The following is a 23872-nucleotide window of genomic DNA, read 5'->3' as shown; positions in this document are numbered from 1 at the left end:
AGGTTACCAAAAAGACAAGGAAACATTCATTTTTGTACAGCAGTCATTAAAGTTAGCATGATATTCTCTTTAAGTTCATAGTATATAGTATTCAACATCTAAGCATTTTATGAGAAACTGAGGAAGAAAAAGTTAGATGCAACAGACTTACCAAAAGACTTGTGCTTAATATTCAGCCTGCAGAATGCTTTGTAAAGGCCTTAACAGAACATAATCTTTTCTTTTAGCCTGCTCCAAACTCTTGATGCTTTTCAAAAAAACAATTGATATTTTTCTCCAAATTTGGCAGAGGTTTTTGCTGCTTTTTGGTTTCTGGATGATGCAGTTGGCTATAGTTAAATCCTAGGAATATGTGCAGATGGCTGAGACAGTACAAGTGAAACTTCATAAATATGTCTGAGTGAACACATTATTTAGTAAATTACATAAAACTGGATTGTTAGGATAGGTGTAAAGGCTATGTGGAACAGATCTGTATTCAGCCAATCAATTAGAGTGTTTTCCTTGAATGTACAGTACTCTGTCAGATGTATAATAGAAGAAATTAAATGCTGTAAGTATTCTCCCCTGTTTGGAAGCGTGTTTTACCTTTTACGTCCAGCTCCTGGAGTAATGGTGAAAAAGGTAAAAATAATGAGAGGTTAGGTAGGTAATATACAGGCACTGGAAGGAACCATTCATATATGGATATGGGGATACTAGTCATGTTTTACAATGAAGCTAGCTGGGTATGCTTCCAAACGTATTTTTAATTCTATGGGAATTCTGTGTTTTAAGTACATGGAAACATAAAAATATTATTCAATTCTACAAAGATTAAAGTATGTGACATTATTATTGATTATATAAGACAGTATCATTGATAATACTGTAATGTTTACTCTCTTGGTGCCTAAACACAATCATTTTTTTAAAACACTTAGCACAGTCAGGATCCAGAATAGTAAATGATTTCTCTTAAATAAGCAAGCCAGGTGCACATTGAAAACAGAGGTACAGCAGACAAACAGAGTGAAATATATAGCAATAGTAAGTATTAGGCTGGTTGCACATCTTTATGGGATATAAAAGTAATTAGGAGAAGATAAAGTAAGTGAAACAATTAGAAAAGAAGATGGATGAAGTGGCAAGACAGGAAAGAAAAGATGAGAGTTAGAAGAAAAAGGTTGTGACACACAACTGGGATCTGAAAAGTTACAGAATGTTGCAGAAAATAGCCAATAAGAATGGAGCAAAACAAAGCTCAAAATTTTAACTTTTTTTTTTCTCTGAGTATACAAATCTCTGACCATTTCTGAAGCTGCTTCTGCTAGCACTAATTTCTAAATATTTTCTGTCTTCAGCTTTTCTCATACAGAGCCACATAGTTTGGAGTACAGGTAGATCGTAGTGCCTACTTAATGGAGAAAATGTCACTGGCACACTTCAGAAAGGTTCTGAGGAGAAAGAGTGGGTAAAGAAGAAGAAGAAAGAAAAAGAAGATGCTGAATGTAGTATCTTAGAACTGGAACATGCTGATAGTGAGCATGGTAGACTTGTGCTCCTCCACACATGTAACAAAAAAAAAAAGTATTTGTGATATATTGAGTGTTTTCAGGTGCCTGACTTTTTTTTTTTTTTTTTTTAAAGAGATGCACTTTTGCCAGGAATCCAGAGGAGATCTTATCAACGTGTACAAGTATCTGAAGGGAGGGTGTCGAGAGGATGGGACCAGACTCTTTTCAGTGGTGCCGAGCGACAGGACGCGAGGCAATGGGCACAAACTGAAACACAGACAGTTCCATCTGAACATGAGGAAAAACTTTTTCACTGTGAGGGTGACAGAGCACTGGAACAGGTTGCCCCGAGAAGTGGTGGAGTCTCCTTCTCTGGAGATATTCAAAACGCGCCTGGATGCAATCCTGTGCAATGTGCTCTAGGTGACCCTGCTTGAGCAGGTGGGTTGGACTAGATGATCTCCAGAGGTCCCTTCCAACCTCAGCGATTCTGTGATTCTGTGAATGGTGACCACCATTATCAAGGAGCAGCAAAAGCAGAGCTGTTCCCTAAGGGAAGGCAAATCAGGAGCTGAGGGTGGCCACAACACAACCTGGTGGTGTCCTCACCAGCAGGGCAGTCTCACTGCAGCCAGATGAGCAGAGTAAGGTGATGACAGCAGCAGGCCATATCAACAGTACAGCAATCATCAGGCAAAAGCAAGGCAACAAGCCAGGACCAAGGTCAATCTAGGAAATCCAAAAAACAATCCAGGAACAGGGCAGAGAGTGGTCAGTACGCCTACAGCATAGATCAGACAAATGCTGAAGACACAGGCCTGAGGTTAAATGGAGTTCCAGGGCCATGGGCAGGAGGTGTGGACAGAGGCCCCAGGTGAGGCTTGTCGGGGCTGCTAAGGCCTATTAGTGCACGTGGCCCTGACATTGAGCTTTTCAAAGGATCAAGCCCAAACAGAGTTCTTGCAAGACATAACTTGGCAGGCCAACCTTTGCAGTGAATGTGTTAGTGCAGAGTATAATCACCAGATTAAGATTGTACTGATTAGTCATATTTAAGGTTCACCAAATTAAAAGTTTTCTGATCATTTCAGATGATCTTGAACAGGCATTAGTCTCTTGTAGAAATGACATGGCTGACTCTTGTGATAACAAATAGGTTTGTGATCTTTTTAAACTGTTTTATTTGGTATAATGCATACATCTTAATGTGCAAGACAAGGACAAGTAAGCAGAATACTCTTTTTCTAAGCTTTGACTGAATGCCAAAGGCCAGCATTTTTCTTTTATTGCGCATTGTTAATAGGGGAAGATCTTGTTAAAATGTTCTCATTCTAACATGCAGCCACAGAACCGAGCGTTTTATACTCCAGAAGGTCTGAATAAATGTCTAAGTCTCCACCCTTTTAAATCACATGGAAAATTGTATCATCCTGATTCCTGACAGTTCTCAATTTTCTACTAACCCAAAGAGATTAAAAAAAAAAAATCAAACATTAGGCAATAAATAGCTTTAAATATTGATAGGGATTGAATGCGTTTAACTGTTTTACTCTACCTCTTTCTATTTTTTCATAGAATTTCCTCTTTCCTACATGGGTTTTGTGTAAGTTTTTTTGTTTTTTTGTTTTTTGAATAGTGTGAAAGTTGCTATGCTGAAGTCTGCAACTTTTAATCATGTAAAATGTGAGCCTGAAATCAATGGGACTACATGTAAGTGTAAGGGTATGCCTGCAGGGTGTTTTTTATTGTGTGTATGTTGAGCCTTTGGATGACAAGAAAAGTGTTAAATGGACTTTGAGACAGCACTATAAATGTATTCTGTCTACATTATACTATGTAACAGCAGTGGCAGAGTTCGGTCCTGAAACAATTAGTATCTCAGTATATTAAAGAAAAATCATTATTTTATATAGTATGTTTGCTTTTGTATGACAGTTCCCTGCTGCTGAAGCAGGCAAAAATGCAAGAATAGTTCAAACCCTTTTTTCCTCTCCCATGGAACAAGCTATTTTATAACTAAATAGCTGTGCTTTTTTTACAGTTTTGGGGATATAGCCAATTAGAATCTGTGCACTCCTGTGAAAATGTTTTGCAGTGCATAGGCAACAATGTGTTAATGTTAGAGAATGCCCACTAATTATATCTATTGATTTTCCCTCTTTAAACGTCAGTATTTAGCTAATTTTTAGGTGTTTCAGTCCTTCACATAACACTTTTCCTACTGAAGAAAAAAGATGCAGACGCATGCTCTAGACCACCATGGACTTGTGTTCTCTAGAAGATTTATGCTGTAGAATGTGAAAGGAGGCTCAGGAACTTCCTTTCTTATACAAAGGAAAGTTCCTGAGCCTTTTTCTCAGTGTGTTTTAATTCACCTGAATTAAGCCACTTTATTTCTGGCATATATCATCACAATTGAACCCACAATGAAAACAAAGGTAGAAATTAAGACACAGGAATAGAGTAGCATTCAAATGATTTCAAGTCTCTAGAAGCCACTAGAAACTAGACAGTGTGTAAATAAGCATGTAGCTAACACTTGTATGGTAAATGAAATTATTTGTGATCCAGCTGGGTTCATTTGTTTTCTTCATATAGTTCTGTATTAAGAGTAAAATTATACAGGTGTGTAAAAAGTAGATATACAGAACAAAAAAATCTCATACAGCTAAACTATTTAATCACACTCCGTTTTGTCCATGTGCATCCTTTAACATATAAAATACTATATGAAGGCTACTGCATAGCTCTTCATATATTTTATGATAGCCTTTCACCTTCCAAAGAGTTGCCAGAATCTTCAGAGGATTATTTAGGGTTATAAAAATGAAAAGGAACTGCTATCATCTCCTGAATCTCAGCTAGGAAGAGGAGAGAGTAGGAGCATCGTATTTTCTGCAATAACTGAATAGAAACAGATTTTGGAAAGCCACAATGAAAGATGCATCATAGACATTTAAAAACTGTTCTAAATAATTTTACGAATGGTGCAATTTCTTGGATTCTGGTTTAAGAGTTTTTATTTTTTGTTATGGGGCTTTAGACATTGCTTGATCCACTTATCCCAGATCCTTACAAATCAGAGAATCACAGAATAGTTGGGGTTGGAAGAGACCTCTGGAGATCGTCTGGTCCAACTGCTCTCTTCAGGCAGGGTCAGCTAGAGCCCAGGACCATGTCCGGTCAGTTTTTGAGTATCTCCAAGGATGGAGATCCCACAGCCTCTCTGGGCAACCTGTTCCCATGTTCAACCACTCTCACAGTAAAGCAGCATTTTCTTGTGTCCAGGTGGAATTTTCTGTTTCACTTTGTGCCCATTGCCTCTCATCTGTCACGGGGCACCAGTGAGAAGAGTCTGTCCCCATCATCTTTACACCCTCCCATCAGATTTTATATACATTGGTAAAGATCTCCCCCTGAGCCGTCTCCTCTCCAGGCTGAACAGTCCCAGCTCTCTCAGCCTCTACTTATGGGAGATGCTCTAGGCCCTTCATCATCTTTATGGCCCTTCACTGGACCCACTCCAGTAGCTCCATGACTATCTAGTACTGGGGGAGCCTGGCACTGAACCCAGCAGTCCAGATGTGGCCTCACCTCTGCTGAGCAGAGGGAAAGTATTATGTCCCTCATTCTGCTGGCAACGTTCTTTCTAATGCAGCCAGGTTACCGTTAGCCTTCTTAGCCATGAGGGTGCATTGCTGACCCATGTTCAGCTTGCTGCCTGGCAGGACCCCTAGGTCCTTCTCTGCAGAACTGCTTTCCAGCTGGTTGGCCCCCAGCCTGTACTGGTGCATGGGGTTATTCCTCCCTAGGTGCAGGACTTTGCACTTCCCTTTGTTGAACTTCATGAGGTTCCTCTCTGCTGGTTTCTCCAGTCTGTCAAGGTCACCTTGAATAGCAGTGCAACCATCTGGTATATCAGCCCCTCCTCCCAGTTTTGTCATCTGCAAATTTCTTGTGAAGTTTCTTGCTTAGAACTTTTGGACCCTTTAGACCTTATCTGTCAGGGTAGCTTCAATACCTTGTACAATATGGTTGTGCTGCTGTTGCACAGTGACCCTGAGGCTTTTTTCTTGGGTTTTTATTTGCCACGATCTTTACTATCACTGACAGTAATAAAGTCAATGTATTACTTTTCCTTACGCTCACATTGTCCCCTGTAGCTAGGCAAGATCATTTCAGAAGATAACAGTAGTTTTTCTTTCTTGTGGTTATTAAATATAAGAACAGTCTTACAGAGCATTTATTTAATTTGTATGCTGACCCCCTCTGAACACCGCTATTAATTTATCACAGGCTAATCTGTTTTCTGAAATGCAACAGAAATAAACTATATATGTATGGTTCTAGTGGGTTTTTAAAACTAATTTAGCTACTGCAGTAGAGCTATACCATTCCTCGCAATCAAAACTTGGGAACCAGAACACAATCAGATACTGAGAATCCATGCTGTAATAAGTACTTGATTTGTGACTCGGAGCTGCAGGGGACTGTAATGTCTGAAGACACTTAAGAGGATGAAATATGCTCTTCATTTTGGCACAGAAAGGTAAAGACCCAGCAAATGAGTGATGCCGATTGCCTTCTTGGTGAGTCACTCTGTAAATTTTCCTAGTATCTTAGGAGGAAAATTTGACCTGCTATAACCATTTCCCAAAATTTCAAATCAACTTACTCAATACCTATATCCTATATGGAGCCATATAAACTTATTTTATCTAAATACACACACACACACACACACACACACACACACACACACACACGTGTGTGTGTGTATGAATGTGAACTCAGGTAAACTTCCTTGATGCTTCTTATTTAAGTACCCTCTAAATATTGTTAGGGTTATTCTTATATCATCTCCACCACATACACAGAGCTTTCTTTTCTTCTTCTTTTTTATTTTTTTGCAAAGGTCAGAAGGGGCTAATACACCCAAGATCTTCATTAATTCCTCTGCCTAATACTAGACTGTAAATTCTTTGGGGGCAACGGATGTCATTACGTGTTTCTATTATTATATCTATCTACCTGCATATCTCACCTATCAAAACGCTCTATTTTAATAGCTCAAATAGCATCTGACTTTCTCGTGTTGATGTGGTAATCTTTATGCTGACAAGACTCTTCTGATTTTACAAGAATTACTTTGGGAAACATGGTCACTGGTTAGAGCAAAGGAAGGAGGGAGTTAAGTTGCACTAATCTTAATTGTTCCTAATTTTCATTGAGACTTTGGACCTGTCTTAAAATAGGAATCATATTTACCATTAGAAATTGCTTTGAAAAACATTGTTTATATTATCACTGTACTGAGGAAAGTTTATTAGAAAGCTGCAGAGAGATTTGTATTCAGTCAACATCCTACTATTGTTATCCTTCCAGCTGGGACATTACCATCAGAGAGACTGGCCTTCTAGTGTATTTTTAGATGATTATTCTTTGTAGCATAATTACTAGAACAGCATTATAATGCTAGCAAAGCCAAAAAGTTCTAAAACCTGAAACATTATAAGATGGCCATGAAGAACCTGAACTAAATAGGAGATACAAATTTGACAGGGATTCTTCCTCCTACAAAGAGAAGATAGGCTCTGTTTCTCTAAAAGGACCTGGAACCGCCAATCAAGTCATATATGCAAACACCTTCACCCATGGAGAAAGTAAAGGACTATGGCACTGAATACTTCTACTCAGTCTTTTTATATTTAATACCAAAGACTTTAATATAAGTTGAAAGATAATTTTAACACAATTAAATAACAGTGAAGTAATGATACTTTTCATTCTCTTAGCCTTCAATATAAAGATAATTATCTTCCCAGATCTCTGTAGAATAGGTATGTATCATTATCCTTATTTTATAGAGAGTACAATGAGGCATAGCAAGGTTAAACAAATTTCTCAGAAGGAGAAAAAAAACTATGGAATACCAAGAATAGTACTCTAATTTCTTGTCATCTTGTTCTATTCTGTTTTCACAAGATCAGCTTTTATTAAGTTGTCATCTGAAGCACCTTTTAACTGGTTATACTATGAAGAATTTAAATAAGAAGCTTCCAAAAGTTCATTTGAGAAATGAACCATCAAGACAAGGAATATAAAAAGCATTGCACTGAAGTTGAGTTTTGTCAGGTATATACAGTTTAAAGGTCCCTGTCACACTGCCTTGTAGGATGCAAATTGCTTAGCTCTAGAAACCTTGTTTAAACAGTGCAAATCATCACCAAACAGTGCAACCTCACCAAAATACTGGTGATGTCCTCTGGTTGCTTTCGTACCTAGAGCCCTGAGCCTTAATTTTTTACAAGACAAAGGAGTGATTCATTGTTCATGACTTGCAGGGACAGGGCCCTTAGCTGCTCTTTGCACCCTCTATCTTTTACATGCTTGTGTCGGATCACCGGAAGTTGGACACAGCAGAGATCCCTGCCAATTTTTTTTTCTCTTCAATAAATCTTACCAGATTTTGGAGTCTTCAACTTGAAATCACTGGAAGCAAATCAATCTCCTTGCAATTTTGAAAAAATAGATTATAGAAATCCAATTCAGGCAGCTTTAAAAATAAAATTTGGAATCAACACTTAAAAGTCAGGTTTTTTTCTTGGGGAAAATTTAATGCTTTAATATTAAACTGTGAGTGCTGTATGCCAAATGGAGTTCCTGCTGTAAGTAAAAAATTACAGTCCTTACATTTCTATTTAGATTGGTCTTTATGGAGATGTTTGGATGAATTCAGAAACTATTTTCATGAGTTTTTGCAAATCTCATCTACAGCAAAATTTAGCTACTTTCACCAGGCAGCACTGACAGTTGCCAGAAAAGTGTCAAAAATCATTCTCAGTAAATCTGTTTCCACAAATTTGTCTCAGGTAGAAAAACATTTTTGCAAAGAAAATGAGTCTTCTGATTAAAGCCCAAAAAAGAAAAGAACTATAGATTTTGGGAAAAAAAAAGTAAAAAAAAATCATCTCACTGAAGACTGTATTTAATTTTACCTATTTGTAAATTTTTAAGAATATTCCTGATATGCTTGTAGCACATTCTACTGTTTTCCCATCTCATAACCATTGAGAAATGATGCTTTACAACCTCCAAAATATTTTAATGATAGGTGAGGATCAATTTTTCTAAAATTAAATGTTTCCCTTTAATATTTTCATTGTCTTTTTTTGCATCTTATAGGGTTGCAGACTGCAATCCTTGCTTAAATAAGTCAGACTATAGCTGCATCTCACACCAGGACAAGATTGTGCACAGTTAGTTATTCTTTCAAGACCTGAATACCCTTAGTGAGTCATATTAGTGATAGATGGAGCCTAGCCTACTGAGCTCCAACATACCTGAGCTGCCTGCACGTGCAGCCCACGGGTACACATGCTCCCAGACGTGGGAACTCTAAAGAATGTTCTACAAAAATACTGGAGTAATTCTGGCAGGACTGCAATTCTAGCAGTTTTTCCTGAGAAGGGTCTATTATGGTATTTCAGTTTTAGGGTTTTCTCAGTAAACATGCAGACAGACCATGCTCGAAGGGGCTCCAAGATCCAGCCTGAGGTTCAAAGCAAATATTACATTCTAAATACATAAAGGAATTGTGATGCTGGCTTTGACTCTCACTCTTCTGTTGAATAAAACATTCTTGGATGGATTTGCATTTGGGGAAAGAGGTTTTTTTGAAGAGATTTAAGAGAAAGCTTGGTACAAAAGAACCAAATTACAGCCCCCGTCATTGCTTGGAAAGCATGTTTTGTAAGAACACAATTTGATCACAGAAATTTGATGCTTTTTTACTGGCATTTGCCTTTGTCTAAATCTGATGTAACAGATCTGAATCCAGGTTCTGTTGGAAAACCTGCATTGCTAGATGGGCTTCTGTCAGAACCTATGTGGGTTTCTTTCCTGCAAAGTTAATCTTCCTGTGTGTGACCATTTGCAATGAGTGTGGAAGCCCTAACTCAAAACTTGCAGTTCTAGGTTCAGTGAAGTTTCTAAGTTCTACAGCTCTGGGAACTTACCCGACGGCTTTCAGAGTCTGTGGCTATAAGGCCCACTGGAATGACTTATTTAACAGATAGGGAAAAAAAAATACCTAGCTATTTCTGTTTGTCTGGAAGGATTGTGTCTGCAAGCATCATGTCATTAGTTTTTCTAAGTAGTGAAATGTCAGGCAAAAGCCTAAGGAAATCACTCTGATATCATTTCTTTTCTATTTAAAGATAGAGTTCAGGAGATGCAATCCACTTGTTAAAAGGGTAGGTGTTTTAATCCAAAGTGAAAAATGGAAGGCATTCTGCAAAAGACTTGAAAACAAATTCATCACTTCACACATTAGACTATCTAGAGATGAGACTTTGGCACAGTTTTGGAGGATAAATAGCATGTCTATTTGATCAAAGAAGTTTTTGTAGATTAGCTGAATACTGAAGATGTAAATATGCTCTCCTCTAACAGGTATATAATTGGCAAAAATGATCAAAGTAACCTTTCAAATTTCTAGACAGATACTAAGTATGCATTTTCCAGTGTTAAAGATTGTACTTAAAAAAAACAAAACAAAACATTGAGCATCCTCATCTGCTCTTCCCGGGTGCGGGGGAGGGAGGGGGAGAATGAGCACAGTGATAAAGAAGACTTCTTTTGAAAGGCTGAGAGAGGAACATTTGTTGTGATACATTAATCCTTTGAAAACAGGAGACAGTTGATAGTGGCAAAGCCCACTCCATCACTCAAGAGTCTGACATCCTTGGGAAATGGCTGGCCAGACTATATGAATCTGGTTTTTGCATTGCTCACATCCCTGTGCTAGCAGCTGTTATCATACTGTTAGTCTTCTGAAGTCCTTATGTAACCTCTTGAAACTTATATGGGCTCCATGCTCTGAAATGACCTGCCAAATATTTAAGAAAAGAATCATCATTATTTCTCACTTTCTTTTCATTTTCCGCTTGGGGGAGAAATAACTTGATTAGTTTGGGTGATGATAGGAGACTGGAGGAAATCCAGTCATGATTTTTCAGTCTGAAGGATTTATTTCCTTTCATTTCATTCATTTCCATTCAGCTGAAGATAATTAGGTTATGCAGGTCTAGTTTCAAGGGACACAATTTGAAATGATGGGCTTTGCCCAATTACACTAGTTTTAAGTTGGCGATTTTGATGATGTTTTACAAAGTGGAGTATAGTCCAGTTTCTTTTCCCAGGGATATGGTAGCTCAGCAGTGAAGACATGCAGTGATTTTTTTTTTCCCTCTCCCCACTAAAGCACGCAGGAACAGATCTGCTGAGTAGGAAGTGCTATTTTTACATAATCACTTTTCAAACTAGCAGGGACCAGACTAAGCAACTTAGAAGTCACTGCTCTGGCTGCAATTGAGAAGCTGTTGTGTAGGTCATTTAATAATTTGATCATCTCTTTATCCATTTTTCCGTCAGCTCTCTGAAGTATTTCCTGATAAGTATTCTTTGCATTTCTGAGGCTAACCACCCAGAAATTATTTGCTTACATACAAACAGCTTATGATTGCTGAAAAGAGATTTTTGAATTGCAGTCATCTAAAAAATAATGGAAATCCAATTATTTTGTTTTCAAAATTATTTTTAAACTTACTTCGATACGTTGCTGTAGTATCTGAGCAACTAATCCATTCTCACAATCAGCCCTTTGAGGTAGAAAAGTGTTATTATTCTTATCCTCATTATTCAGGTGAGAAATGTTTTGCTCAAAGCCATCCAGGACTTGCATAATGGAGAGGGGAGCTAAAACCATCTTTCAAGTCTCAAGCCATAGTCTTATGAATTGTTCAAGTGCTAAAAAAGTAGCAAACACTATTAGAGGCCTTTTTTACACGTGATGCAGAGACATCTCTCTCGGTTATGCTAATGACTCATTTTTTCCTCACCTCTTTTTTAGGTTCCCTCCAGTTGCTGTCATTGACCTGCAGTTCCTCTTCTTGATACCTGTAGTAGTGGCAGTGTGTTTTTCCTTGTGCAGGAAAAATAAGCTAAGTACATCTTTTGTCCAAGCCTTGCTAGCCTGGGATGTTGTATACGCTCAGTGATTCCCTTCTATCTATTGTGTATCAGAAAAGAAACAATGCTATTAAAAATTAGTCTCTTTCCCTTACAAGAAAAATCACATTCATAAATCATAGATCTTCAAATAACTTAGTAACCCTGACTATTCAAAACTTCTGTTGAAAGTTAACCTCTTGGCTAGAAAGCATAGCTTTTCATTAAAATTATTGCTTGTTAGGATGAAAATTTACCACATACATACTTATTTTTATTTATGATTTCTGCAGAAGTTTTGCATAAGCAGCATTGGCTGAAATCAGTAAAATTAACCTCCTTGCATGCCAACTGGGATACAGTGTTTGTGATATGCAATTTGCTATTATAGTCAAAAAAGCAAACATTTTCACTTTATGCGGACAAGTGCATTTTGAACTGCCTCTTGCTTTTTTTTTTTTTTTTTTTTTAAATTAAGAAACTATGTCAAAGAAGCCACAAGAAATGTAAGGTATTTGTAAAGCCTCCTGCCACCTCTTCCTTGCAAACTTTATCTAGCACAAACTTTTTCTTTATCCTGAGAGCGGTCTCATTGACTTTGATAGCTCAGCTTTCAGAGTTCGGTTTAAACACCTGTGTAAGCATTTAGAAAAAGGTAGCATGGGTCTTTCCATTTGAGTTTGTTTTACAGCTCAGATATTGGCTGCATTCACCTTAGAGTTTGAATTAATATCACCCCATAGTTTCACAGAATCACAGAATCGCTGAGGTTGGAAGGGACCTCTGGAGATCATCTAGTCCAACCCCCCTGCTCAAGCAGGGTCACCTAGAGCACCTAGAGAATTTCTTTTTAAACCTGAAGATGGAAAGGTAATTTGAGACAATTGTTTTTTTCATGATTAAATTGTTTTAATATGTGAAATCAAGGGATCCTTAAAAGTGTTACTAAAAACTCAGACCCTGTCAAAAAACTCTCAAGGTTTTAAATTCAGAGATTGAGTCAATTGCAATGAGAAGCTACACAAAAACTATAAAAATTGTAGTTTGCTTTCTGCTTTCCCCAGTCATTGTCTTTCAGGTCTAATGACTACATGCATTTTACTTGATTTATAGAAAATTACAATTTATAAGTAGAAATGTAAGGTCTCCCTACATGTTGAACTTTTTGAAATGAGAAAAACTCAGGATCCTTGTACAAGATTGCAGAACTGTTAAATGAAAGCAACAAACATTTATTTTTCTAATATAAATTTTTAAACTTTAAGTGTACAAGTTAAATTGCAAAGGCACCCCTAGCTCTGCCATATTTGTATAGTTAATTATATTCAAAGGCTGGCTCCTTACCTGATGGAGTTCAATATTACTTGACACTAATAAAGCAAACTTCACATAAATAAGCTGAGAATATGGCTCACTAAGTAGAAAAAGTCTGCTAAGCATTAGGAGAAAAGATAAGAAAAAATATGCAATGAATATGTTAAAAATAAACATGCTTTTCTTAGTTCTGACTCATCTGTTTAGAAGGAAAAAAGTTTTCAGTACTAATAGTTCAATTTCACCCTTTGTTTACAAGTGATAAACTCTCATTTACTGTTTGTTCCAGTAAAGGAGCTACTGAAATGAATGAGCGCTTGAGAAACATCTGATAGGCCCTCGGCTTCAGAAATTTCAGTTTATATTAAGCTTTGATGAGTTACATTAAATATGCAATATCCTAAAAAAGGTTAGAAAAAGAATTTCCCCTTTCTTTTACATTGTTTATCAGTCTTTATTTTATTGAGGCATGTAATGCCCTCTACTGGTACACGTTTTATATCAAGTTAAAGTATGGAAGAAGCTAGGAAGTTAGAGATGCAATAAATATTTGGAATGCATCCTTTCTCCCTCTCCAATTTATACACTCTGCCCTGCCCAGGAGTGGCTCAGTGACAGAACTATTCTAGCTATGTACAGTTGCTGATATTCCCTTGGCAATTAGCTAAGATTAGTAGTAAGGTTTCATTCAGAGCTTCCTCAAAGAGAAGCAAAACTCTTCTAGTCCTGTCATGAACTAGCTATGCTGCCTCCAGAGCACATAAAACTCCTGCCAGTAATGAAGAAGAATTAAAGCCAGATTGTGGTCTGAATTATACTATCATAAGGCTAGAAAGAAGTCACATGTCTTATTCTGGATTTAGGCCTGCGTATCATTGTTTGTTATCTGGTCCTTGCTTGTGAAATAAAGTATTTGTCCTGGCATATCCTGGTATCATTTGCCTATCTCAAGCTTTTTAATCAAGGTTCATCTCAACTTGGATCCTGGCAGTTGAACAGTTCTGTTGCTGCCAGACATATCTTTTTTTTTTCTTTTAATCTTACTAGTGCTTAGTATATCAAATACATTTACTTAAATAGGGCTGGTGTGAATCTGTATCCATCTTTATTAGGCATAGTTATAAGAACCAAATAATTATAAGAACCAAATGTTTTACCCCAACAGATGTGCATATGGAGAGACGAGTTTGGCTGACCAGTGTCTTTGTTTTTGTAGAAAAGGAGATGAAAAGATGGTGAAAGTTAGGAGAATGGACATAAGCAACTCCCCTTGCCCCCCCCGCAACCTATATCCCATCTCCCTCATATTCTCTTAGGAAAGAAGTAAGTAGTGGTGGTCACGTAAAAGTAAAGAAAAAAATCGTGGTAACTGGAAACAGACTTCAAGCTGCAAGACACTGTCTCTGGCTGTTTATTCCTGTGATATTCCAAAAGACAAGAGTTTGTACTTTCTATTCACATTAAAGGACAAGAGAGAAACACTTGATAGATTCACTGATAAGTTCTCTTTGCCCAAGTTTTTAAGCACAGCACTGTATTACTTGAAGTCAGGATTCAGGATTCCAGCAAGAGAGAAAGAAGAGCTGACAGAGGAGGCTTTTTTCTGATTCAGATATTCTATTTTGTTTTACTTCAGCTGTACTTAAACACTGCTGCTGCTGAAAGTTGTTGAGATTATCCAACACAAACCAATCTAGACACTAAAGCCATTCTTGCCTTTGGTCAGATTGTTAGTGACAGTGTTGTGGGTTGCAAAGTGCTGATTGTGAAATCAGGCGAACAACAATAATTCAGAAATTTAGTTTTGACATGACAGAACTGCCTGGAGGCTCATCATTACACATACCAGCTCCATATAAAGAAAGGCAGAAGGAAAATTGACTTCAGTATCCCAGCTGTTCTTGTTCCTGGGGATGGCAGACATACGTACATTCACACACAAAGTAAAAATTAAAAAAATGAATAAATAACTCTTACTAGTAAAAGGTCAGGGTTTTTTCATCCAATTTTAAAAAAAATAATAATTTAAAAAAATCAGTGTTCCAATTACCTCAGCTTTTACATCCCTTTGCCTGAAAAACACTATATATGTTCAAAAAGCAATCTTTTCTTAAGTCATGGCTGGTCTGTTATTATAGTGAGTGACTTGCTAGCATCTTTAAGATCACTCAAATTCCTGTGAAAGCTCTGTTTTAGTAGGTAACCTCAGATGTGCTAACTGGCTGAGGAAGCTATGGTCTGTTTTTAAGTGCTTATCTGTACTTCAATTTTTAAAAGTCTTAAGGAAGCTCTCTGCCTGTATAGTCAGTCTAGATATGCCCCACATAACACGTGTTTAAGTGTGTCTACAAGTTTGTTTGTTTTTGGGGAGGGAGCACAAGTTCGTTCTGACTGTGCTCTGAGCTGAGTAAAAAACACATAGCCATACCAGCACAAAGACAAGCCTGAGATAAGATACCGTTTCAGGTCCCGTGCAAGTAAGTTCTCACCATCCTCAAGCTGCGACATTTTCTACATCTGGGAACTGAATAGTTACTTCTCTTGCTCAAGGCCAGCACAGTAACACCAGAATACACTTCCTTCCTGCTAGGAGCATTTGATGTTTATATAAATGTATACATAAACATCAAGTAAAAAAATGTAACAAATGATCCATCTGACATGATCTGAAACTATTAGCACTTGCTATGTTATAGGGATGAAGAGAGGACGATCTAGATCAACATACCTGGAAACATCGGCAGAAGCTGCCAAGATGTATTTGAATGCATTCAATATTATCAACTGCAAGCATGAGGCCCCAGGAACGGAAGGCATGCCCTCCGAAATTATGTGTGGATGCCATTTGGCATGGGAGTCTGAACAGGATCTGAAAAAAAAAAAAAGAGGTTTGTTGGGTTTTTTTGGTATGGAATAGCAGAACAGTGATAGATTGATAGCTAACTCCCATAGCTGAGGCCTAATAAACACTGAAGAGTTCAGCTGAAGAAAGGCTAGAGAAAACAGATGAAATTCATGCCACACATTACAATTCTAAGTGAGTAGTCGCCATCTAGATACTATTTTGTGGCTTCCCAACTTCTACAGGGGTTTGGAACAGGTCATTAGTTTTTTGAAGAAGCTGCTTGTATTTATAGGGCATTCTGTCCCTGAACAATTTTACAGGGGGTATGTGGTTAAAACTGCTGTTTCTCAGACAATATTGCATTGATTACCTTTCACCATTTATTGTTATATTCCTTAAAGACCAAATCACCTAAAGTACATTAAGGACTAAACTGACTTTCAATTGCATGCCTTTTTTTATGTTAGCTACTTTGAATTAGTGGCATGTCAGTTTGTGTAATCTGCATATAACTTTCACTATTATTGTATTTCAGTAATATCTAAAAAATAGGGAAGCTGTAGCCTTGAAAGTAGTAAATCATTTATACATAACTATTCACTCTACAGAGAACTTAAATGAAATTAAAAGAAAAGTGAGGAAGTTAATAAAGAGTGAGGTCAAACACTAGCAAAACAATATTTGGTTAAAAATAAAGAAAATAAACATATAACAGAGACAATAGACTGGGACTCTTATCTCTAGGCACAGGCCAGCTGGTTGGCCTAGAAATTCCCTTGCAGTACATTGTCTGAGTACTGAACAAACTTCCCCTGGGGTACCAGCAGTTCCAGCAGTCCCACCTTGAGACAGCTCAGAAATTGTCTTCAGCCATCCCTCGACCCTGCTTATGTTAAGGGCAGAGAGTCAGTGAACACCAACAGTGAGATCTTGACAAAATACAAAAACTATACCCTTATTTTTCCATCCAGCTCAGTATAACAGACACATAACTTCATTATAAGACCACTAGGTGGCAATTTAGCAGCCCTGTATCAGCATTTAATATATTCAGTTTCTTCATTGCATTAGACACCAACTTGATGAATGCCCAACTGAACAAAGTTCTGCAAAATTGTGTGGTTGTGGTGGCTGTTAGTGATAAAATTATCAAAGTCTTTGTGCTTACTGCATCCCTCCCAGGTGCTCATTAAATTCAGTGTCCCTTTGGTCAGGAAGCAGGACACAGAAGTGTTGATTATCACAGAAAAAATAAGAGTCATCGTAAATCTTAATGTATACATTGTGTTTCAGACTACCTATAAACTGCAGCTATATGTATCTTGTGAGGAGGCTGACTGCGTCCACAGCTGTAGCTCTATATGATCATAAAGTATCTGCATATACAGAGGCCAAAGATGGTAGGCCAGTCACCATGGCTTTTGTTCAAATCTACTAAATGAGTCTGCGATGACTCCACCCCTCCGCCTTCTACTAATGAAAGATCAGAACAGCTGATATGAACCATTTTCCTAGAAATTAGAAGCTGTGTGCCTGACTAACAAATAACTATTTTTTGGTTGTCAGAGAGGATTGCATTGCTGCAGGAAGTCTTTCACAGCTGGCAGATTTATGACTGGCATCTAAACAGAGTGGGGGGGGAAGTGAGCAATTTAAATGTGTGTGTGTGTGTGAATGTACAGTTATTTTCATTAAAAATACTATACAATCTATTGAAAAATATACTATCTGTATAACAAAACACATAGAAAAACTGTGTTCTGATTGCATACCCCTTCCTTCACCTTTGGGATAATGCTTTTCTTTAGTCCCAAACCTGTAGAGATTTTTTTATGGATTTTCCTTATCAGTGAAGTAAGTCTTAAATGACTGATCTTGCAGCTTTTGTGAAAAATATTCTTAGTAGCGCCTACGGTTTATGATTCAATAAGGAGATACACAAAAAAAAATTTACAGTGATCTCAAGTGACATGCTAAAAGCAGTGAGCTTTTGATATGCTGACATTTTTTCCCTTAAAAAAGTAAAAGAGCAACAGCATATTGTAAAATATCAGCCTTCAGATGCTAAAAATAAGAGGAAATGGAGGAAAAGAATCGCTTGAAGTCAGAAATCAACAAGACAATATGTAGTGCTTCTGTAGCTTCAAAGCAGGCTGACTCAGAAGCTAATGTTTTGGTAGAAAAGGTCAAGAAGAAAATGGTTTATGATTCTCAGCAATCTTTATATTAAGTGACTCTTAGGTCTCCAATTACATAGCTGCTAGTTGATGCAAGAAATTCAACCAGTCTGTTACTAGCAGAAAATACCACAAGCGAGCACAGCCTAAAATTGGATTTGAGGGATGAAAAGAAGAAATGAAATGGATGAAAAATGATAAAAGGTTTTGTGAAGACTGCATCAATCCAAATGAAAAGCAGAGCAAAGGACACTGCAGGATACCCCACTAAGTCTTCTGTTCTCCAGCTGAACAATCCCAGCTCTCTCAGCCTTTCCCCATAGTAGAGATGCTCCAGGCCCTTCATCATCTTAGCAGCCTTCCACTGGACTTGCTCCAGTAATACCATGTCTCTCTTCTACTGGGGGGCCCAGAACTGGACACAGCACTCCAGATGTGGCCTCACCAGGGCTGAGCAGAGGGGGAGAATCACCTCCCTCGACCTGCTGGCAACACTCTTCCTGATGCACCCTAGGACACCATTGGCCTTCTTGGCCACAAGGGCACATTGCTGCCTCATGCTGAACTTGGTGTCCACCAGCACTCCCAGGTCCTTCTCTGCAGAGCTGCTTTCCAGCAGGTCAACCCCCAACCTGTACTGGTGCATGGGGTTATTCCTCMCCAGGTGCAGGAMCCTGCACTTSCCYTTRTTGAACTTCATGAGGTTCCTCTCTGCCCACCTCTCCAGCCTGTCCAGGTCTCTCTGAATGGCAGCACAGCCTCTGGTGTATCATCAGCAAACTTGCTGAGGGTGCACTCTGAAGAAGTTGAACAAGACTGGACCCAGTACTGACCCCTGGGGGACACTGCTAGCTACAGGCCTCCAACTAGACTGCGCTTCTGATCACAACCCTCTGAGCTCTGCCATTCAGCCAGTTCTCAATCCACCTCACTGTCCACTCATCTAGCCCACACTTCCTGAGCTTACCTATGAGGATGTTATGGGAGACAGTGTCAAAAGCCTTGCTGAAGTCTAGGTAGACAACATCCACTGCTCTCCCCTCATCTACCCAGCCAGTCATTCCATCATAGAAGGCTATCAGATTGGTTAGGCATGATTTCCCCTTGGTGAAGCCATGCTGACTACTCCTGATCACCTTCTTTTCCTCCACATGCTTGGAGATGGCCTCCAGGATGAGCTGCTCCATCACCTTTCCAGGGATGCAGGTGAGGCTGACTGGCCTGTAGTTCCCTGGGTCCTCCTTCTTGCCCTTTTTTGAAGACTGGAGTGATATTAGCCTCTTCCAGTCCTCAGGCACCTCTCTGGACCTCCATCCAGGGTCTGAGGTTCCTGAGGGCTGGTCTTAGCAGTAAAGACTGAAACAAAGAAGGCACTCAGTATCTCTGCCTTCTCAGTATCCTTCGTCACCAGGGCCCCTGCCACATTCAGCAGTGGGCCCACATTTTCCCTAGTCTTCCGTTTGTTGCTGATTTATTTAAAGAAGCCCCTCTTGTTGTCCTTGACGTCTCTTGCCAGATTCAACTCCAAATGGGCCTTGGCCTTTCTAGTCTCATCCCTGCATTCTCAGATGACATCCCTATATTCCTCCTAAGTGGCCTGTCCCTAGCCTTTGCTGGCTAGATGTGGCCCTTACAAATGCACTCAGTGACTATTAGTTATTCCAAGATTGTTAAAGGCTTTTTGTAAAAATGCTTTCCAAAGTCTTTAAAAAATATGCTTGTGTTCTTTGTGCTTTGAGGTATAAAGAAGGCCTACAAAGAGTTGATATTCTTAAAAATCCCTCCCGTCCCCCTCAGCTTTTTAAAGCTTGGGAATGATCTCACAGTTTTCTTGAGCAACAAGTATAGGGAGCTCGACCTTAGCCTGTAGGTCCAGATTCTTTAACAGAGGCTTTCCTTATTTGACATAGTTTTTCTTTAAGTTTAGCAGTTGTTAGTTACACTTGAAAAGGCTCATATTTGAAAATTCTCTTAGAAAAAAAATCTCAGTTACAAAACAAAAAAAGATTTTCACTTGTTAGTTTCCCATGTGCAAACTGAGAAGCTTCATGTTCAGTTAACAATCGGTAGTATTAGGAATCTATTTTCTGTTAAAAATGTCTTTAAAAAAATCTTTTATCCCAAGGAGTGTTCTACAAATAAACACTTTTCTGCTCTGGGGAAAAAGAGTCTTTTTTTGTTTTTCAATCAAATCAAATAAATGGATTGTACTTTCTAAGAGGTTTTTTTTTTCCTTTAACAAAAATTTAAAAGGTTTTGTAACATTATCATTTTGACAAAGCAATAATTTTCTAAGCGCTCTTTTTTCCCCCCCTTTAAGCCAAGATTAGTTAGTATATGGGCACCTCAACACTTCTGGCTTTTAAACACCCATTTAAAACTCATTTTTGCAGGAGCTGTTGTACTATTTATTACTTATATTATTTCTTCTCTTTAAATCAAAAAGAACTAACCAACCAATAACCTCTTCCATTCTATTTCTAAAACTAACAAACAAAAATCCCTCAAATGCACTGTTATCTAAATAACATATTTAGAACCTGAACTATGAAAAGAAATTAAAGGCTATAGAGTATTTGATATTTTTATCATTATTATTTTCTGTGTTTTTGTGAATTGCACCAGTTGTCTCCCTACTCTATAGCTGTCTTTTATCTCCCAGCAGTGACACCCATCATCTGACTTATGATCTCTCTACAGGAAGTCATTGTGTGACACAATACAGTTAATGAATTGGTCTTTCACCTCCAAAAACCTGATCTAAATGCTAGCCTGAGATAATGAGCATGATGGAGTTCAGTAATGTCAGCAGAGTATTAACTTCTGTTTAAAGGAAGAATGAGCACTGGCAGGAAAATGGATTTTAAGAGATATTTGGAGCAATTGCACCTGCATGCATTATGGCAGCTCTAGCCTTCCTTCATTAGAATCATATTCACAATTTCTCTTAGCCATTTGAATAGAATTTGGCAGAGGTTTATCTGCAGCACATATCACTTGTTAGGGATCTTTCTAGATATTTAGGTTCCCAACCACCTTAACATCTAAGCACCCCACTTACAGTACCTCACAGCTCAATGTCAGGATAGATCTATACAGAAAATCTGACAGTATCACCTAATCAATCAACAGAAATATTTCTTCTCATATGCATATATAACAGCAGTGTATTTCAGAAAAAAATACATGCTATAATCTGATAAATACTGGGTTAACTGCAGAAGCTTACGGAACTGACAGAGCGATCTGCTCACTAGTGCGGAAAGCCTAAACAGTTTATTTCACTGAGGACCTCTCTCCCTGCTTCAGGTGGATTGCTGGGATGCACTGGAGGCCTTTAGCATGTCTAGCTATAACTCCTTTGTGCCTTTTTGAGGGACTAGTAACAGGTCAACAACCCTTTTGCTAGCGCTTCATTCCCCTTGATCAGGATTGGCACAAAGGCTCAAATTTCTTCACCGACACGTTCCATAGATCCCAGCTGTACGCAGTCTTGTACGGCTTCCCCTGTCCAAGTGGAATAAATCTTCCTCTGGGTCAGGTTAAAAACATTTTATGAAGTTTTCTTCTCAGTCCAAAACAGAAAGCATCTCCCATTCTTCTTCCAAATTCTTCACAGTGTGGTAGCTATGCTGGCCTGGTGATATAGATACTTAAGGCTACTTCAAAAAGTACAGTACATGACATGAATAGACACTAAAATATCCATATACCCATACCCAGTGCTCCAGCATACTTTCAGACTTCCAAAGACTTGCCAAAACAATGAGGATGGCCTAGTTGTTTCTCACTAAAAATAGTATTTCCCCTGAAAAGCAGTAGCACGATGATAGGTTGTAATGTCAGTCAATTTTTCTCAACCTGCACTTTTGATTTCATTTCTAGAAACGTCACTGTAAAGAGCAGCTGTCTTTCAATGAGCAATAGGAAATGCTGTCTCTTCCTAGCTGGAGCTACATTATGAACTGGAAAAGGAAAAAAAAAAAGCCAAGCAATAAACCCCAGAACTCACCACCACCACCAAAAATGAGTCCAAAGATAGTAAAAGCCCCATACAAGAACAACAGAAATTCCATCCCCACTTTTAGCCAAGCAAAGTGGATTGAATTTCTTTCCCTGTGAACTTCATGTGTCTTGGGGGAGAGTGCTTCCAAAAGCCACACAACAGAACAGACTATCAGAGTTAATAAGCTAGCTGTACTGTTGTCCTTTCTGATTTCTTTCCCTTACATGACAAAATTCAAACTTTCACCTCCATTAGTATGGAACCACAACATTGCTTCTATGCTTTAACTAGGATTTGGGTACAAACTATGGCCTGTTTGAGTCATCAGTTCTTCTTTTTTGAAGGTAAATTCAAAATATATATATATTTACAGATTAACCACTGAAACTTTTCAAAGAAATTAAACCCTGATTAGCCTAAGGAAACAAGGATTTTAGAATACTAAACTCTGTTTGTACCATCATGCGTACACCTGTTAGCCAAATAGATTTTATTTTTTTCAGACTGCCTACAGTATAATGAGTAAACTTGTTCACTGAACAGTAGCTGACATATAACACTGTCCTACAGACTAATGCTTTTTTATAGACCCACCACTTCTGTGTCTCTCTAGCTGTAGTCCTGGCAAAGTATGTCTATTGATTAGAGCAACCAGACTGTAAACAATTAACAGGTTCATCTTTTGTTGCCTTACCCTTTATCATCTTCCTATTTCTTTTTTGTTTTTTCTTAACAGCTCTTGATTCACCTTTAACTACAGTCTGATTAAATAGCCTTAATACAGCTTTGTCCTCCCCTTGTCTGCCGTCTCCTCCCCAGCTGCAAGCACTTCCCACTGAAAGACTGGTTTCCCTTCTTGTTCTCATATCCAAACCTAAGTTTACCTGCATCCAGTCTTTGCCTGTCTGTGTTTGATCCAGCGTTAACTTTAAGATTAAACAGATGTTTGTCTCTAATGTTTACATGCTTGATATATTTAAAGTATAAAAGTCCTCTCTCTTGGCCTTTGTTATTCTAGATTAAACAAGCCAAATTCTCTTCAGGTATGACTGACAGGGAAAGGGAAACAGTGGTTTTGCTTGGTCCGTGCTCTGGGCTAGCTGAACCCAAGGCAGATCTGGGCTTGAAGCTAGGCAGATCTCTGTGTGTTTAGTCTTTAAGATGTGCTTAAGATATTTATTTAGTCCTGCCTCTCAGGACCTAGTAACACTGGCAAGGAACAATCCAGGCTCACATCTGTACTGATGCAGGTATATGACTTTCAGTCACAGACTGCCTTGTTTAGGACAAAACACAGGTGGAGAGAACATGCTTGAATGTGTAAAGCAGAACCTTAATCTCCTTAATCTCCAGTCCCATAATTTGCCAAGATTTTCCCATAGCTGTTCTGGTTTAAGTTAACCTGTTTGAAAACAGTTTTTAAATAGATGATCTCTCTTTTTATAGAAGATTTAGTTCTTAAGACCATGTCCTTGCACTTGGTACTGCTGAATTGGTTTCTGATAAATTTGGAAGTTTTATTCATTTGTTTGTTTTAGACTGGGGTTCAGAGCTGTAGGACTCAGATTAGGTAATTTGACCTTGTGGACTTGCAGACTTCATGAGCTGAGTTCTCAGAATAGGGTACTGATGAGTCAGAATGCTGAACAGGCACCACCAAAATGCTGAACATGGGACATATCTCAATACCTCCTGTTCCAGGGTTTTGACACCTTGCTTAGGTCCTTTTGGGAGCGGCAGGTATACAAGATCAGAGCTTAAACATCTGCAGGGCCTAACATGAGGACAGCCCAGAAAACACAACTTTAGAATGCATGTGTGGCGGAAAAGGGGCAATATAGTGAAGCTTGGAAAGCAATTTTCTTTTGCTTTTACTGTCAGCCTTACAGTGCTACTAACTCCATGTGTTCTGTGCTCTAGCCGAGAAGAAAACTCTCAGATGTACCAATGTGTATAGTAATGGTACATATGCTCATCTACATTAGGCTTTGGCATATTTCTATAACTCAGACTGCAGTCTTCA

Source organism: Apteryx rowi, unplaced genomic scaffold (assembly GCF_003343035.1).
Source record: "Apteryx rowi isolate R43461 unplaced genomic scaffold, aptRow1 scaffold_412, whole genome shotgun sequence".
Classification (NCBI taxonomy): Eukaryota; Metazoa; Chordata; class Aves; order Apterygiformes; family Apterygidae; genus Apteryx; species Apteryx rowi.
This window is presented reverse-complemented; position numbering follows the sequence as displayed.